This window comes from Schistocerca nitens, chromosome 1 (assembly GCF_023898315.1).
Source record: "Schistocerca nitens isolate TAMUIC-IGC-003100 chromosome 1, iqSchNite1.1, whole genome shotgun sequence".
Lineage (NCBI taxonomy): Eukaryota > Metazoa > Arthropoda > Insecta > Orthoptera > Acrididae > Schistocerca > Schistocerca nitens.
In genome coordinates this window covers 965,845,084-965,864,018 of record NC_064614.1, presented here as the reverse complement: position 1 = coordinate 965,864,018, position 18,935 = coordinate 965,845,084, and the positions used below count along the sequence as shown (strand labels likewise).

The following is an 18,935-nucleotide window of genomic DNA, read 5'->3' as shown; positions in this document are numbered from 1 at the left end:
GACCGATCGTGAGATGGTGATGGGCCCCACCAAGCGTCCATTGATGAGCACTTTGGATGCGGCTCCATGGAGTAGTCTCATGACGACGGTGACAAAACTTTCCGGAAACTTCATTTTCGTCATCACGTCCGTGAGATAAGCATGACTCAGCCTGTCAAATGCGCGATCGAAGTCTATCGATACCAATACACCCCGGAGACGACATGTTGATGCCAGTGCGATAACATCGCGGTAGTCGCTGAGTGCCGTTTGTATATTGCTATCTCCTCCTAGCTGGGTTTGGTCGAGTGAAATCACTTGGCGTATTACGCGTTTAAAGCTTGCTGCAAGTATCCTGGCGTAGATCTTGTAGTCGCAATTAAGAAGGGTCAGTGGCCGGTAGGCCTGTATCCCTGTGCCGCCGGATGGTTTGTGGATGGGGGTGATCATTCCTTCCACGAAGGATGGTGGAAGAGGCACGTTGGGAGACATCAATTCGCAGTCCATCGTGGAGTCATGAGATCTTTAAATGTACGATAGAACTCTAACGGAAACCCGTCGGGCCCCGGCGATTTGTGCGACCCTCCCTTATCAATCGCTTCCATTACGTCGTCAACTGTGACTTCACCTGTTAACTCCAGGTTGGCCGACTCGTCGATACACGCGGAGAGCGTTCGTCGGATCTCATGAAAGGCTGCCTGATCGTGTTCCGCTTCTTCATAGAGATGACCGTAGTGTTCCACAAAAGCGTTGGCAATATCTTTTTGCGTTGTCATGCGGCGACCATCTGGCAGTACGACCGTCTGTATTAAGGTTCTGCGGCTACGTTGTTTTTCTCTGATAACGTGATACATCGACGGTGATTCTCCGCGGACTCGTTCAAAGGCCCTTGCACGGATTGCGACACCCTCCAGACGGCGGCGCGTTATCGAAATTATTTGGGCCTGTGCTCGTTTTATACCGGCACGACGCTCCTGTGAAGGTGCTTGTACAGAAAGTTCGCGGAGCATCGTGAAATAAAATTCCGTCGTGTGTCGCCTCCACATCATCTGCTCTCTTCCGTATGCAATTAACGCTCGGCGCAATGCAGGCTTAACGCATTCCAGCCACCACTGCAACGTCGTCGGATATGTCGGGAGGCGTCGTTCACACACGTGCCAAGTGTCTCAGGTTCCCTGAGGTGTGCTGTATTCAGTTTCCAAACACTGCGACTCCTCCACACTTGTTGGCGACTCAGGGAGACTGTGCATATATATGCCATGTGATCTGAAAAGGCGACAGGCCACAATTCCGCATCGAGGATCGCAGGTTCGAGATGACGTGTTACGGAAATGCGATCGAGACGACTTGCAGAGTGACTCGTGACGTAGGTGTATCCACGTCTGTCGCCATGTATCGTCTCCCATGAATCAATGAGATTCATGTCCTGTATGAGTTGCCGCAGCTCCGGGCATGAAGTATAACGTGGGTGTTGATCTTTTGGTGCGAGCACGCAGTTGAAGTCGCCTCCAAATAAGACATGTTCATACCGATCTAAGAATAGTGTTGCAATCTCCTCTGCGTAAAATCGGGATCGGTCGCGCCGTCTGTCGGACCCCGACGGTGCGTAAATGTTAACGACCCGTACTCCCAGCACTGTGAGCGCCAGTCCTCGGGCTGACGGCAGGTACACCACGTCCTCGGCTACTATGCCGCTACGTAGAAGTATCGCTGTTCCGCTGCCGCCGTCGGTAGTAGGTGTAATGTACGTATCGTACTCATAGAGGTCGGGGAAGCTCTCAACACATACTTCCTGCAGCTGAACGATGTCGACGTCTGACGCATGCAACATGTCTCGTAATAATTGCAATTTGGCCGGCCGAAGTGGCCGTGCGGTTAAAGGCGCTGCAGTCTGGAACCGCAAGACCGCTACGGTCGCAGGTTCGAATCCTGCCTCGGGCATGGATGTTTGTGATGTCCTTAGGTTAGTTAGGTTTAACTCGTTCTAAGTTCTAGGGGACTAATGACCTCAGCAGTTGAGTCCTATAGTGCTCAGAGCCATTTTTGAATTGCAATTTGACAGGCGTTCTGATCGTATTAATATTAATAGAGGCTGTTCGATATGCCTGCCGCTGTTCCTCACTGCGTAAAGCGCACATGAACGCTTATGTTAATTTGTGTGCTGCTGCCCGGTGACATGCTGCCTGTGGGTCAGTCTGCATCTTCTGCGTGGTTAACATCCGGTGGACGCAGCACTCGCCATTGCGGGTGCGTCGTCGGTCTGTGGGGCAGTAACGGATTCGTCGGCCCAGTTCCTGTACTGGTGGTCCAGCTCCCGTCGTGTCTCTCCGGCCTGGCTGACCGAAGGCGGTGGCGTGGCTGCGGTGGGTGGAGGGACTCCTTCCGTCGGCTTTCCGTCCGGTGTGTATTCAACCCCTGTCTAGCATGATTCGCGTCGTACTGCTGTGTGGGAGGTAGAACCTCTCGTTGCGCATCCGGATGCACTGTATTGACGTTACACCCAAGTCCGTCTGACGTGGACTGCATTAGCAGGTATCCGACGGCGCTAGACGTCGTTTCTTGTGGCGCTTCGGCGATCGTTGTTTGCGCGTGTGCGCCTCCGTATCCGAGTGCGGAAGTGACTCCCGGTGCTCAGGGACGAAAGCAGCTGTCGGCACAACAGCAGGATCAATTTCCATACCTCCTACCGATCCTTTCCGCTCGGTTAAGGGCGTCGTCGGCGCCGGAGCGGCAGAAGTGTGCGGTCTCTGCTGCAGTCGGTTGCCGTAAACTGTCAGGATTCTGTAGCTGGTCATTCTTCGGGATGGGATCTGTTCGAAATGCGTCCGCATACGTTAGTGGCAGCGGCGTCAACGTGGACGGAGGCACGGGTTCGCGGGTTGGAACTTGCACTATCCTCCGCTGCATACATTCGGAACGGACGTGGCCCTCTTTCCCGCAGCCTCAGCATGTTTTGGGCTGTCCATCATAAATGACTATAGCTCTGCATCCACCGATGAACAAGTACGAGGGTACATGTTGTGTCAGTTCTATTCTGATTTGACGCACCCCTTTAAGAACGGGGTAAGTCGTGAAGTTGGACCATTTTTCCTCAACGTGGCTAAGCACTCTTCCATATGGGCGTAAGGCGTCAACGACCAAGTCAGACCGAACCTCGAAGGGAAGTTCGAAAATACGTATGTTTCGTAAGCCCAGTCCTGCGTGATCAATAGTTACTTCTCCAACATGTTGTCACGAACCGGCTCTACTTCTCAGGAAAAGTTAACTCCATAAGGACACCGTTACGGTGTGGCTAATGGCTGTAAAGGAATTTAGTAGAGCTGGCCATGATGTCTCCTTTGTTGATGCTGCTGTGTCTGCGTTGTCCTTGTGGCTTCTTGTTGTCTAGGCGATGATTCCTTCGTTGCTTTGCGTCCAAGAAAAGGTGCGGGTTTTTTAATTATTACTGGACTATCGAAAAATGACGCAGTATTCCACGGTTTCTTTGTATCAAACACATTTATTGCAAGAACTATATGCACAACTACACTCAACCGCGGCCAACACACAAGTGCCGAAGACCCGTAGTAGACCAAAGATCACGGTCATAAGCTACAAAGAACATACAATTCCAATATCGATTATTGATCGCAACACCTAACTTAGTATTATCTTAAGCAAAAGCTTTTATAACACGACTTTAGTGTATAATAAAATAAAGTGACGTCCATTAGTGTATCATAAAATAAAATGATGTCTATTTGTCAGTTCCATTACAATAGCCCCCCAAAAATTTTGTAAGTATGAAAATGCGAACAAAATTCTGACAACAGAATAATGGAACTGCCAAGAATATGTTTTTAAATACATTAAAATTTTTAATAGGACTGTTTCCTTTGGGTTATGCTAACACTGAAATTGCTGTACTCAGTAAAGGAAAACATACAATTTTTTAACCTTAGAGTAAATGAAATACGAAAGAACATTCACAATTTTCACTCAGAAGAGTCCATAATGATTTAGCACTTCACATGAAACCATTGAAAGACTGTAACTTTTAACTGCAGGCTTGTTTTATTTTCTTTAAGTGCCCACATTTCACACTACTCACAGACTGTCCCACATTGACCATCTGCACATAGGTGACGTCCGTTAAAAGGTCTGATCCTGCTTGTCCTGCAGTGCGTCTGTTTTCAAAGCTTAGCTGTTTGTATTGCTTTGTTGACTATAATGCCATGTTATCTAAAAATCATATACAGAGATCACCTTTTGATTACATAATGTTTATATGTAAGTACATGGTTAGGATACATAGTTAACCTTCTGGTAATGTTTATCTAGTGGGAGAAGTTTACAGTATCTGTCTGAGTAATACTACACAGATATGAACTGGTCAAAAAAGATTCTTTAAATACTAATAAATTCTATAAACATGTAATACAAATGCATTAACATATTGGGTGTAAAATATCTTATCACAGAGACATGACTCCAAGGATAAAAAAATTCAATTGTTTGTTACGAGGGTTCATATTTACAGTAGAAGTGCAAAGGTAGAATCATGGATGAAAGTTTTGGAATGGTATGTATATATCAAAATTTAAAAAAATATTACTGCCTTTGCATTTGCAGTGGTTGAGAGAGAAATATACAGTAATTCATGTGGTTTACTGAAAATGATTATCTCCTTGTAGAGTTGGACATTTCAAGCACTTAAGTGTGTAGTAATTAGGAGTCTGCCTTTAAGAGTAACAAATTTAAAAAAACTTAATTGTTGCAAGACAGATTTAGTGCAGATTAGTGGCTTGCATTTTAAATGACATCTCAACAAGTGTGGTGTGAGAGTTACACAAACTAAAAGTACACAAATTATTAAACTTCAATCAAATTGCATAAACATACAGAAATATCAAAACTAACATGGCTAGCATATTACACAGAAAATTCATTGCAAACACTTCATACAGTGAATACATATTAGACAAATAATAAACATTTTCAAGGGCACAAAACTGTATTTGATCTGACAAATTTGGTGGAGATACACCCCCCATTTGGTGTTGTTATGATAAGTTTTTGTCCTCCCCAGTCAAATCTTGCATCTACACTCCGAATCCATGACATCCCGAGAATACAGTCCTCACCGAGGCCTGGTATAATTAGGCATCCTTGTGTAAATGTGACTCCCTCAATTGTAAAAGATAACAAAGTTTGTCTTTTCACAGTTTTACTATGTTTTCCTGTAGCCCCTCTTATTTTCACCCCAATGACTGGCATTTCAATGTAATCTTTCTCGCACTTTAGTTTTTTGCTTAGAATTTCAGATATTCCTGACACCTGACTCCCTGTGTCTATAAGGCACTTGCCTTCCCAGGTACCAACTTTTGCTCTAATGAACGGACTACCTATGTCACCACCTTTTTCAGGCTGAACATATTCATACAATAAATCATTTTGAATTTCACTGAAACAATGACGTTCTGACTTACAAGTACCTATATTACTGTCACCTTTATTATCTATGGTCATTACATTAACACACACATCATTAGCACTGTCACTTGCATTTATAATTTCCTCAATCCAAATATTTTCACCCATATAACATTGTTCACCACTAAGGTATTTATCCTTCAGTTGTTCAACAATAATATGTTTAGTGTTTTTCCACCAATCAGGATATAAAATTTGAGACATATTAAGAATCATTTTTCTAAAATTGCTATCATTTTTAATTGCATCACTATTTAGCCACATATTATAAAGAAATAATTCACCTTTGTTCATTGTAAATGGTAGCCTACTTGCACAGTCAGTTTCACTGTTCAGGGAATCTTTATCAACTGCCCAGGTTCCTTCATAAGATGTTGGATTACAGAGCCTATTGGTTGTGACACTGGCATTAACACCACTTAAGCCGTTAATAACATCTTTGGGTACATCTACAACATGCATATCAGTATCTCCCAAAACACCTAATGCCTCCATTTCCTCTTTCAAGCAAACAAAATATTTTTCACCATCATCATGTATCATTAAATCTTCATTTCCCCACATACTACAATCATCAACCTCTCTCTCCCGAAAACTTAAAACGTTGCTTCCACACCCAGGTGTTTTTAATTCTTTGCCCGTTAAATCAGTGTCGACAATTTGCTCATTTGGTTCCCTCATCAGTGCATCATTTCCTAGATTATTTAAATCGTTAATCTGCAGGTCCTCTGACAAACTACAAGCTTCTGCCCATTCATAAAATTCAACTAAGTTAAATATCTTCTCTGGCTCTTTATTACAATCAATGTGTTCATTCTTAACAGGTACAGTGTTTAGAGGGTAGTACACATTCATAAGGTAACTACTCATTACTTGAGACGTATCTCTTGGTGTAATGTAGTCACTGTTATTGGTCCATCTATTATCTATGCTTTTCGCCCCTACCTTGTGGACCGACAATGGAGCATACACTAGTTTTTTGCTTCAGGACTTCCCATAGCATTTTGACCCCTGGTGTCACTATGTTCACGCCAATTCCTGTTTTCAGAATCCCTGTAATTACTTCTGTTCCAATTGTTCCCAGATTGTCCTCTCGAATGGAAATTATAGTTTTCCCTTGAATGGCAATTGTTATTAATATTGTGACTATTTTGTCCCCTATGATGGAAACTATGGTTGTTGGGCCTACTGTTTTCCCTCCTGTTTGAATTAGAGTTTCCCCAACTATGATCTCCACCTCTTTGTGTGTGATTGAAATAGTTTTGTGGTTTCCCCACTTTGTCTATAATCCTGTCAAGCTTGTCCACATAGTTTAGAAATTGACCAATGTTGTCATCTGGTCCATACACTAGGTCCCCTTGCACACCTGTTGGCAACCTTCTCTTTAAGGCATCTATCTGTGTGAGCTCATCGAAGGGTTTACTCAAATGTACAAGTTTCTTCAGTTGATTCTTACAAAACTGTTTCATAGTCCCCTGTGTTTCTCTATAATTTGGCCCATTTAGGAACTCGCTCTTTATCGTGGCTTGTTCAGTTTCAGACCAGAACCGTTTTAAGAACTCAATTTCAAATTCTGCATAAGACATGTCCATAGAAAAATTTTGATTGGACCATGACAAAGATTCTCCCTCCAAAAATTTTTTAACAAACTTAATTTTGAAACTTTCACTCATATTGGGCAAAAAGTTGTCTCTACAACTCTGCAGAAAGTCAACAGGATGCAAACTACACTCATTAGAAAAGTTTTTAACTGGAATATTGAATAATAAGGTACATGTGTTCATAGAAAAAATTTTGCTAGCTACATCATTGCTAAATATTTCAAACTTTTGGTTTAACTCTGATACTGTACTTTTTAATTCACTAATATCTGTCTTAGCTTCAATCTCGTGGAGTTTTACTGTGTTACTGACTGTTTCCACTTTATCATTCACAACATTTAGTTTAGAGTCTACTCTACTTTCAAGATCTACTGCCATCGTTTTTACATTTACACAAACTGTATCTATTTGATTATTAACATTAACAAAACATTTTGCATTTTCCTCTCTGTCTGTGGCCAGTTCATTTTTTACAGACTGAATTTTGTTACTCAGACTAGAATTTACTTCTCCCACTTTAGATTCTACCACTAAAATCTTTGTTTCTGCCTTGCTAAGTTTCTTGTCTATCTTTAAAATATCGTTGCGAAGTTTATTACCACAAACTAAGACATTATCAAATTTTTTGTTCAGGTTCCCTCTAAACGCGACACTTTCTGATTTATGCTTTGCAATTGTTTTTCATTAGCTTGTAAACGGGCTGCAACAGTCTGATTCATGCTTTGCAATTGTTCTTCATTAGCTTGTAAGCGGGCTGCAACAGTCTGATTAAAAGCTAACTATTGATTCATCATTTGTAACAGTAATTTAATGTCCGACGTCTCACGTTCTGAGGAATTAAGACTCTGATCCGTTTCTTTGACTAACTCATCTTCCGTTTTTATCGGTATATCTACGTCCCCAAAGACTAACAAATTTTCACACTCCTGTTCAGATTCTGCACCACTTTTCTCTTTCACAATGGTCATCTTCGTGAAATTTCACACACACAAAATAATAAAAGGAGAGAAAAAAAAACAGCACTAAACAAATGTACTTATCTTTTCAGTCTTGGTCCTCACGCGTGTGGTCAGTCCACTTTACTGCTTCGTACCACGTGGTCATTAGACTTAGATTAGATTAGATTAGATTAGATTAATACTAGTTCCATGGATCATGAATACGATATTTCGTAATGATGTGGAACGAGTCGAATTTTCCAGTACATGACATAATTAGGTTAATTTAACAACATACTTAAGTTAATATAACAACTTTATTTTATTGTGTTTTTTGTTTTTCTTTATTTTTTATTTTTATTTTTTATTTTTTATTTATTTTTTAATATTTTTTGTTTTTTTTCTTAATTTATATCTAAAAATTCCTCTATGGAGTAGAAGGAGTTGTCATTCAGAAATTCTTTTAATTTCTTCTTAAATACTTGTTGGTTATCTGTCAGACTTTTGATACTATTTGGTAAGTGACCAAAGACTTTAGTGCCAGTATAATTCACCCCTTTCTGTGCCAAAGTTAGATTTAATCTTGAATAGTGAAGATCATCCTTTCTCCTAGTATTGTAGTTATGCACACTGCTATTACTTTTGAATTGGGTTTGGTTGTTAATAACAAATTTCATAAGAGAGTATATATACTGAGAAGCTACTGTGAATATCCTTAGATCCTTAAATAAATGTCTGCAGGATGATCTTGGGTGGACTCCAGCTATTATTCTGATTACACGCTTTTGTGCAATAAATACTTTATTCCTCAGCGATGAATTACCCCAAAATATGATGCCATATGAAAGCAATGAGTGAAAATAGGCGTAGTAAGCTAATTTACTAAGATGTTTATCACCAAAATTTGCAATGACCCTTATTGCATAAGTAGCTGAACTCAAACGTTTCAGCATAACATCAATGTGTTTCTTCCAATTTAATCTCTCATCAATGGAGACACCTAAAAATTTGCAATATTCTACCTTAGCTATATGCTTCTGATTAAGGTCTATATTTATTAATGGCGTCATACCATTCACTGTACGGAACTGTATGTACTGTGTCTTATCAAAATTCAGTGAGAGTCCGTTTACAAGGAACCACTTAGTAATTTTCTGAAAGACAGTATTGACAATTTCATCAGTTAATTCTTGTTTGTCAGGTGTGATTACTATACTTGTATCATCAGCAAAGAGAACTAACTTTGCCTCTTCATGAATATAGAATGGCAAGTCATTAATATATAATAAGAACATCAAAGGACCCAAGACTGGCCCTTGTGGAACCCCATTCTTGATAGTTCCCCAGTTTGAGGAATGTGCTGATCTTTGCATGTTACGAGAACTACTTATTTCAACTTTCTGCACTCTTCCAGTTAGGTACGAATTAAACCATTTGTGCACTGTCCCACTCATGCCACAATACTTGAGCTTTTCTAGCAGAATTTCATGATTTACACAATCAAAAGCCTTTGAGAGATCACAAAAAATCCCAATGGGTGGTGTTCGGTTATTCAGATCATTCAAAATTTGACTGGTGAAAGCATATATGGCATTTTCTGTTGAAAAACCTTTCTGAAAACCAAACTGACATTTTGTTAGTACTTCATTTTTACAGATATGTGAAGCTACTCTTGAATACATTACTTTCTCAAAAATTTTGGATAAAGCTGTTAGAAGGGAGATTGGACGGTAATTGTTGACATCAGATCCATCCCCCTTTTTATGCAAAGGTATAACAATAGCATATTTCAGTCTATCAGGGAAAATGCCCTGTTCCAGAGAGCTATTACACAGGTGGCTGAGAATCTTACTTATCTGTTGAGAACAAGCTTTTAGTATTTTGCTGGAAATGCCATCAATTCCATGTGAGTTTTTGCTTTTAAGCAAGTTAATTATTTTCCTAATTTCAGAGGGAGGAGTGGGTGAGATTTCAATTGTATCAAATTGCATAGATATGGCCTCTTCCATTAACAGCCTAGCATCTTCTAATGAACACCTGGATCCTACTACATCCACAACATTTAGAAAATGATTATTAAAAATATTTTCAACTTCTGACTTTTTGTTCGTAAAGTTTACATTCAATTTGATGGTAATACTGTCTTCCTCTGCTCTTGGTTGACCTGTTTCTCTTTTAATAATATTCCAAATTGTTTTAATTTTATTATCAGAGTTGCTGATTTCAGACATGATACACATACTCCTGGATTTTTTAATAACTTTTCTTAATATAACACAGTAGTTTTTATAATTTTTGATAGTTTCTGGGTCACTACTCTTTCTTGCTGTCAGATACATTTCCCTTTTCCGGTTACAAGATATTTTTATACCCTTAGTAAGCCATGGTTTGTTACAAGGTTTCTTACGAGTATATTTAACTATTTTCTTGGGGAAGCAGTTTTCAAATGCATTTACAAAAATGTCATGAAATAAATTATATTTTAAATTGGCATCAGGTTCACGGTACACCTCATCCCAGTCTAACTGCTGTAGGCTTTCCCTGAAATTTGCAACTGTTAAATCGTTGACTGAACGTACTACTTTGGAGGACTGTTTAGTATTGCTGAATGGAGCTATGTCATATATTGTAACTAGCTGTGCACCATGTTCAGAAAGACCATTCTCAACAGGCTGAGCATTTATCTGGTTAAACTTATCTTGGTCTATAAAGAAGTTATCTATCAGTGAGCTGCTATCCTTTACCACCCGAGTAGGAAAATCAATAACGGGTGTCAAATTGAAAGAACTGAGTAATACTTCAAGGCCATTTTTCCTATTACCCTCTTTCAGAGAATCTACATTGAAGTCCCCACAAATAATAATTTGCTTCCCCCTGTCTGACAGATAGCACAACAAGGAGTCCAAATTTTTCAGAAATAGATGAAAATTTCCTGATGGGGACCTATATACAGTTACAATTATAAATGTGCCTTTATTTAATTTAAGCTCACAGGCACATGCTTCTATATGTTTCTCTACACAAAACTTTTTTGTTTCTATACTTTTTGCACAATGATAACTTTTGACATATATGGCAACTCCTCCTTTCTCCATATTTTCTCGCATTACATGTGCAGAGAGCTTATATCCACTTACATTTACCTTATCCATATCAGTAACAATGTGATGCTCAGACAGGCATAGTATATCTATTTCATTCTCAGCTTCTAAATCTTCTAAACAAACCAGAAGCTCATCTACTTTATTCTTTAAACTCCCAATATTTTGATGAAATATACTTACATTATTTTTAATTATACTTTTATGAGAACCTTTCCTTATTCTAACATTTGCAGTACTCTCCTGTCTGAGTTTCTCATTGTGCTTAGGCCTAGTTCCTATACCAGTGGTCACACGGTGTTCAGAGAGGCAGACTATGTCAACTGGGTTGGGTGACTTTAATTCATAAATGCAATTACCTAGGACTGAGATACAACTTGGTGGAGATAAAATTTCTGGTGATTGGTGAAAATTTATAATTGATAGCTGTGATTGGTGATCCAATGTGCTAGAATTGTGCTGTTTAATTTCTTTCCTAAACTGAAGATTTGTTTCAATCCTGACCTCTCGTAGAACTTGACATCTTTCTGTCTTAGCTATCCTAAAAAAGGTGCTGCTCCAACACCTGTAACCACTGGTATTTTACCATTCATGGCAGTGCCTCCCCCCTCCTTAAATTTCCTGCTATTACCCCAGCCAGTTTCCCCTTCCCTTTCCTGTTGAGATGTAGGCCGTGCCTGGTATAGTCCCACCTACTGAGATAATCAACAGGAACCACACCAATATGAGCCCCCGCACCCGACCCAAGCAGCCGTTCCAACTCCAAATTAACTCTCCCAACAGAAGAGTTCAAATGAGGCCGGTCATGGCGTTTCAGGACAGATACAAACTCAACATTGGTGTGTCTCGATGCCGACGCAATCTTTACCAGGTCACACTCTATACTGTACCCAGGATCTCTGTCGATGCTGTTCCCTGGCCCTCCGACAATAATCACGGTGTTTTCCCTGGTAAATCCTTTACAGAGTGAACCTAAATCCTCTGTCACCTGATCCAGACTAGCACTTGGTTTGAAAAAATTTGTGACCTGGTATTCTGGTCCTAATTCCTCCTGCACAACAGATTTCGTCAATCCAGTACATATAAATGACTAGATCCCGGCAACGAGCCCCCAGTTGTCACGAACCGGCTCTACTTCTCAGGAAAAGTTAACTCCATAAGGACACCGTTACGGTGTGGCTAATGGCTGTAAAGGAATTTAGTGGAGCTGGCCATGATGTCTCCTTTGTTGATGCTGCTGTGTCTGCGTTGTCCTTGTGGCTTCTTGTTGTCTAGGCGATGATTCCTTCGTTGCTTTGCGTCCAAGAAAAGGTGCGGGTTTTTTAATTATTACTGGACTATCTAAAAATGACGCAGTATTCCACGGTTTCTTTGTATCAAACACATTTATTGCAAGAACTATATGCACAACTACACTCAACCGCGGCCAACACACAAGTGCCGAAGACCCGTAGTAGACCAAAGATCACGGTCATAAGCTACAAAGAACATACAATTCCAATATCGATTATTGATCGCAACACCTAACTTAGTATTATCTTAAGCAAAAGCTTTTATAACACGACTTTAGTGTATAATAAAATAAAGTGACGTCTATTAGTGTATCATAAAATAAAATGACGTCTATTTGTCAGTTCCATTACAATGTACATCAGAGTGACGAAATTTGAGTCCATGTTTAGTATCTCGGATGATTCTGTCACATACTGCATCGTTAATCAGCTTGACGTAAACGACACTGCTCACTATGGAGAGGTGTATTCCGATAAGTTCGTTGTAGTCAAGTTTAACTTCGTCTCGTAGGAATCTTTCTATTTCGTAGGCTTTAGGTCTCGCATATTCATTCGAAAAACTAATCTTGAGAGTCGACTTCCGGTATGCATGTGCCATTCTATATCGAATCGGCTAAAAGCGCGAGTACGCCGAAGAGGTAAACAACTGCGCGAGCGCGAACTTCTCCAGCAGGGACGTAAACAGACGTCCGTGCCGTAGCACCGCCGAAGGCAGACTGCCACTCCCCTACTGAGCTACCCAAGAACGACTCGTGACCCGTCCTAACAGCTTTAATTCCGCCAGTACCTCGTCTTCTACCTTCCAAACTCCTAGAGCACTTGCCCGCGAAAGGCAAAGGTCCCAAGTTTGAGTCTCGGTCCGGCACACAGTTTTAATCCGCCAGGCAGTTTAATGTTGGAACCTTGATTTAAGGAAAGGGGGGCTGGGGCTACAGCTCATAAGGTCGGCAGGTAGCAGGGTGGATCTGTGATTCGGTGAGAGGGAGACTTGGGGCAGGACATGAATCGTCTGAGGTTGGCGGTGGATGAGTTATGCAGGTATAGGACTGGAAGCTTCTCACAATTGGAGAATACTGGTGAAATCGTGAGGCTTTGTACTCCGCGTTTGCGGCATATATAGGATTTGAGAAGATGTTCGAACAATTTGAGGGGAAGAGGGAAGACAGGTACGGGTGGAGGAAGGAAGGAAGATTAGGGATTAACACCCCATCTGTTATTATAGACAGAGCACAACCTCAGTATGGGGAATAATGTGGATGCAAATCTGCCATGCCTTTTAAGGGAACCGTACCATCATTTGCCTTAGGTTATTTAGAGAAAACACGGAAATACTCAGTCTGTATGGCTGGACAGGGATATGCATTGCCGTCCTTCCAGATGAGAGTCCAGTGCCTTACTACTGCGCCAGCTCTTTAGGCACAAAAGACGAGGAGGCATCCACGGTCTTAGGACGTGTAAGGAATGTAAAATTTTGGGTTGTGCAGAGAACCAGACTACGTCGACATGTGGCTGGAGTATATTAGCTGTGTTGGGGAGATGGGATGAGGAGCATTCCTTCGCAGTCTGCTGTGGATCGGTAGAAGATATAGGATTAAGTATGACTAATGTTGACAAATGACGGGCGATGTGTCAGAAAGGAAGCTAAAAGGCGGGCGTAACTGATTGAAAGAGCGTATGGTTGTAGTCTGAAAAAGAGACCAGAATGCCATACTCAGCCAAAGGCTTTTTAAAGGCGTAGGAAGACAAGGATAACGAAATGTCATTTGTTCATATGTAGGCAAAGGAAGTAAATGTGTTTGAAGAGCTGCTCGTCTATAGAGTATTTCGGAAGGAAACTACATCTTGTCTTAAGAACGGGTAGGTGCAGTTCTAAATGTTTTGTCGATGAGATAGACAACGTTGACTGAAATACTTTGTTGAAGACGAAAGTAAGAAAGAAAGAGATTAGAAACGGACCAAGTACGAGTTTAGATGTTGAGGATTGCATACATTAGAAACCAAGACGCCTCTGTTATGTCCGTGCCATAACGCTGTCATTAGTTCCCACTGTAACTCCACGAGTATGGCGAGCCTGAGAACGGTGGCGCTGCATTTGTTTCCTACTCGTAAGGTATAGGACACGTCTGCGCGCGCGTACGCACACACACACACACACACACACACACAAACACACACAGTACCTCGCCCCCGCCTCTGCCCGTCGTATCACGTTGGTCACCCTCTATCACGTTCTTTGGAAATATCGTGTGCTTTCTATAAAATATACATATCTACGATTTCTTTTATGCTACACTTTGAGGATTCAGAATTTGAGCTGAATAGACTTGACGGGACATGACTGTTAAAATCGAGTGCAATTCCAACGAAATCTGACGTCTCAAATCCACCGAAACCAGTGTCTTCTAAACGGAAATTTTCAAGGCAAGGACTGTAACAAAAGCAGACAATAAGGAAAGTAAGATTCGTCGATGTTTTCAAGTTATCGTGTGTTCATGTTTGTGACGGAACCGTACTCAGGTGATTCATGTGAAAACGTGTCCGACGTGATCATGGCCGCACGTCGGGAATTTAAATACTTTGAACGAAGAATGGTAGTCGGAGCTAGACACATGGGACATTCCATTTGTGAAATCGTTAGTGGATTCAATATTCCGTATCAACAGCATGAAGAGTGTGTCGAGAACACCAAATTTCAGGCACTTCATCGCACCACGGATAACGCAATGCCGGCCGTAGTGGCCGAGCGGTTCTAGGCGCTTCAGTCTGGAACCGCGAGACCGCTACGGTCGCAGGTTCGAATCCTGCCTCGGGCATGGATCTGTGTGATGTCCTTAGGTTGGTTAGGATTAAGTAGTTCTAAGTTCTAAGTTCTAGGGGACTGATGACCTCAGATGTTAAGTCCCATAGTGCTCAGAGCCATTTTTGATAACGCAATAGCCGATGGCATTCATTTAACGACCGAGAGCAGAAGCGGTTGCGTAGAGTTGTCACTGCTAACAGGCAAGCAACACCGTGTGAAATAACCACTGAAATTAATATGGGACGTACGACGAACGTGTCTGTTAGGACAGTGCGCCGAAACTTGGCGTTAATGGGCTGTGGCGGCAGACGATCGACCCGAGTGGCTTTGCTAACAACGCCCCTCCTGGGCTCGCGCCCATATCTGTTGGAGCCTAGACGGCTGGAAAACCGTGGCCCGGTCAGGTGAGTCCCGGTTTCAGATGGTAAGAGCTGAGGGTCGGATTCGAGAGTGGCGCAGACCCCACGAAGCCGTGGACCCAAGTTGTCAACAAGACATTGTGCAAGCTGGTTGTGGCTCCATAGTGGTGGCGGCTCGACTGTTTTCACACGGAACGCTTCAAGTGTACCGATCATTGACTGTACATGGTTGTGTTCGGCCACTTGGAGATCATCTGTAGCCGTTCATGGACTTCATGTCCTTAAACCACAATGCAATTTTTAAGGATTATAATACGGCATGTCACGGGGCAACAATCGTTTGCGATTGGTTCGAAGACTATTGTGGACAATTCGAGCGAATAATTTGGCTACCCAGATGGGACATAATCTAGGGATCAGTTCGTGCACAAAATCCTGCACCGGCAACGCTTTCGCAATTATGGACGGTATACACGAAACATATATCAATATTTCTGCAGGGGACTTCCAAAGACTTGTTGAGTCCATGGCATGTCGAGTTGCTGCACCACGACGGGCAAAAGGAGGTCAGTTACGATATTAGGAGACCTCCTATGACTTTTGTTACCACGGTGTATGTGCAGCATTCCTGTTGAGAACGCTGCTGTACTGTAATTTCAGTACTGTCCTAGCATACATTCTGTCGAAAATATGGATTTGTATAGGTTGTTATTTTATAATGTAGTCAGTGAAATCATTCAATACCGTAAAGAAGAAACTTATCTGACACACTATTTGTGTTATGAAAATTGTCCTACTGTATCTGCTAGTGGAATTCTGAGAATGGGAACGTGTAAAAAACAAACTTGGTATCATACCTAGGCGTATGCCAGTGGTTAAATTGTCACTGACAAAGTAAAATAATTGCAACTACAACACTTGAGACTAGTTGAACGCAGATCTGTTGGAGACAACATAGGCTAATTCTTATGATATTGATACTGAAAAAACTATTTCAACTTTAGTCTGTATTTGAATGTTTTCAGCTCAGAGAAAATAGAGTTTCGTAATTATATCTTCAGCCACTGAAGTGCTTGAGAAAGAAACGTGTCTGCCACAACAGAAGACATGCACTACTACTGAAGATACTACTGTAAATTTGCAGTTGGGCAACCAGAGATTTGGAACAGAGGTGAGCTTTTACATTGCTGTCACTTGCAACATTAATAAAATCCACTAGTGAGTAAAGTGTTACAGTCATAGTCAGGTCTATATAAAATATTCGTCTCTTTTCATAGATAAAGAAGATAAAAGAGAAGATAGCTGCAACAGAGAGCAAGATTAACACATCTCTACGCGCAGGCCAAATGAAGCACTTGGAAAGAGTTTCTGGATCAAATTCTTATAAATGAACAAATGAAAAGTAAAATTTTTCTCTGTTAGTGAAATGTGGTCTTGGTACAAACTGTTATGAATTTCTGAGGAGCCCCAGTTACCCACTGCCATCAGTAAGAATACTTCTTTCCAGAAAATGTAAATCTGATACGACAATGTTATTTGCGCTTCTGTGTAAATAATCCTTCTGGGTAAAACCTATTTTACAAGGCTACTTCCAATTTTAGCTAATGAATCATATTTAGTACCTTCATTTATCAAAAGTGCTAAGTTAACTATGATATGTTGCCGCAAATGAACAATACTGAAGGACCAGACCAGTTACAGCATCCTGTTACGTCACTACTGCATGACAAATTGCAGTTTCATTGATATTTCTTAAAACTGCAAACAAGCACCATTTTTAACTTCGTACTTTTGTTAAATTATAATGAAGAGTGCTTATTTAAACTGACAGGTAAAATGCTTCGAAAAGGGCAGAGCCGATTTACTTCCCCAACCCTTATCCAATGCGATTTTGATCTCCATTAACCTTCGTTTTCCATCTAATCAAATTAAATGTACCAACCATATAGCAAACCCTGCAAATACCCATTGATTATCATGGAGTCTTATGTTATTATGGTGCTGGAGGACGAGACCGACATATATGCATGGAAGAGACTATGTTGGCGGTTCCGCGTTTCGTGCCCATTCGATAGAGCGGTCCCAGATTAATCTAGTGCGATATTTATTTCATCGATATTCATAAACAGGGACAGTAAAACAGAAGAATAGCCAGTATTCCAGCATCACCCTAGCTCGCGCTGACTACTACTGCCAAGCATCCAGCGCTCCAGAGTCTCTACTGGATAGCTGTTCATTCTCCGTGTTTTACTGTCCCTGGTAAAGTATGTTGATAAAACGAATATCGGACTACACTAATTTGGAAACGCTCTATCGAACAGGCACCAGCTACACAAAGAAACTGCAAATATCTGCTGAAACACCAGAGAAAGTGCGTCTGGCGACTCTTAGGATATACAGGGTGTATCAAAAAGGATGGCGCAAACTTACATGGCTGAAAGTACGTGATAATAGAAGCACAAATGTCAAGTAAACATGGGCTCTAAAACGCATACCTTAAGAGCTATGAGATATTCTTGATTTTCAATATTGTGAAACAAATATCTTCTACTGCAAGCTCTTTGCTTTCCATATTTTGGGAAGTGGTAGTATGGACCAAAACAAGAAAAAAATGTCCAGAAAACATGTGCTCTAAAATCATACCTTACAAGTTATGAGCACTTGTTCATTAGAAGAGTTGTGTTCCAAAGTACCGAAGATGAACAGGTGCTCATAGCTGTTAAGGTATGTATTTTAGAGCACGTGTTTACTGGACATATTTTTCTTGTTTTGGTCCATACTACCACTTCCCAAAATATGGAAAGCAAAGAGCTTGCAGTAGAAGAGAATTTGTTCACAATATTGAAAATCAAGAATATCTCATAGCTTTTGTGGTTGTTGTGGTCTTCAGTCCTGAGACTGGTTTGATGCAGCTCTCCATGCTACTCTATCCTGTGCAAGCTTCTTCATCTTCATCCTTCTGAATCAGTTTAGTGTATTCATCTCTTGGTCTCCATCTACGATTTTTACCCTCCACGCTGCCCTCCACTACTAAATTGGTGATCCCTTGATGCCTCAGAACATGTCCTACCAACCGATCCCTTCTTCTAGTCAAGTTGTGCCACAAATTTCTCTTCTCCCCAATCCTATTCAATACTTCCTCATTAGCTATGTAATCTACCTATCTAATCTTCAGCATTCTTCTGTAGCGCCACATTTCGAAAGCTTCTATTCAAATTCAAATGGTTCAAATGGCTGTGAGCACTATGGGACTTAACATCTGTGGTCATCAGTCCCCTAGAACTTAGAACTACTTAAACCTAACTAACTTAAGGACATCACACACATCCATGCCCGAGGCAGGATTCGAACCTGCGACCGTAGCGGTCACGCGGTTCCAGACTAAGCGCCTAG

The 18,935-nt window shown here is 41.2% G+C and overlaps 1 long non-coding RNA gene across 2 annotated transcripts in view; it reads left to right on the top strand.

Moving 5' to 3' along the window:
* LOC126237565 (uncharacterized) overlaps positions 1 to 16,931 on the top strand; it is a 31,493-nt gene extending 14,562 nt beyond the window's left edge. For both annotated transcript variants that reach the window (XR_007545101.1, XR_007545100.1), the window contains exons 3-4: positions 16,568 to 16,713; positions 16,820 to 16,931. This is a non-coding gene — a long non-coding RNA (uncharacterized LOC126237565). The remainder of the gene's footprint in view (positions 1 to 16,567; positions 16,714 to 16,819) is intronic.
* Positions 16,932 to 18,935: the final 2,004 nt, after the last annotated feature.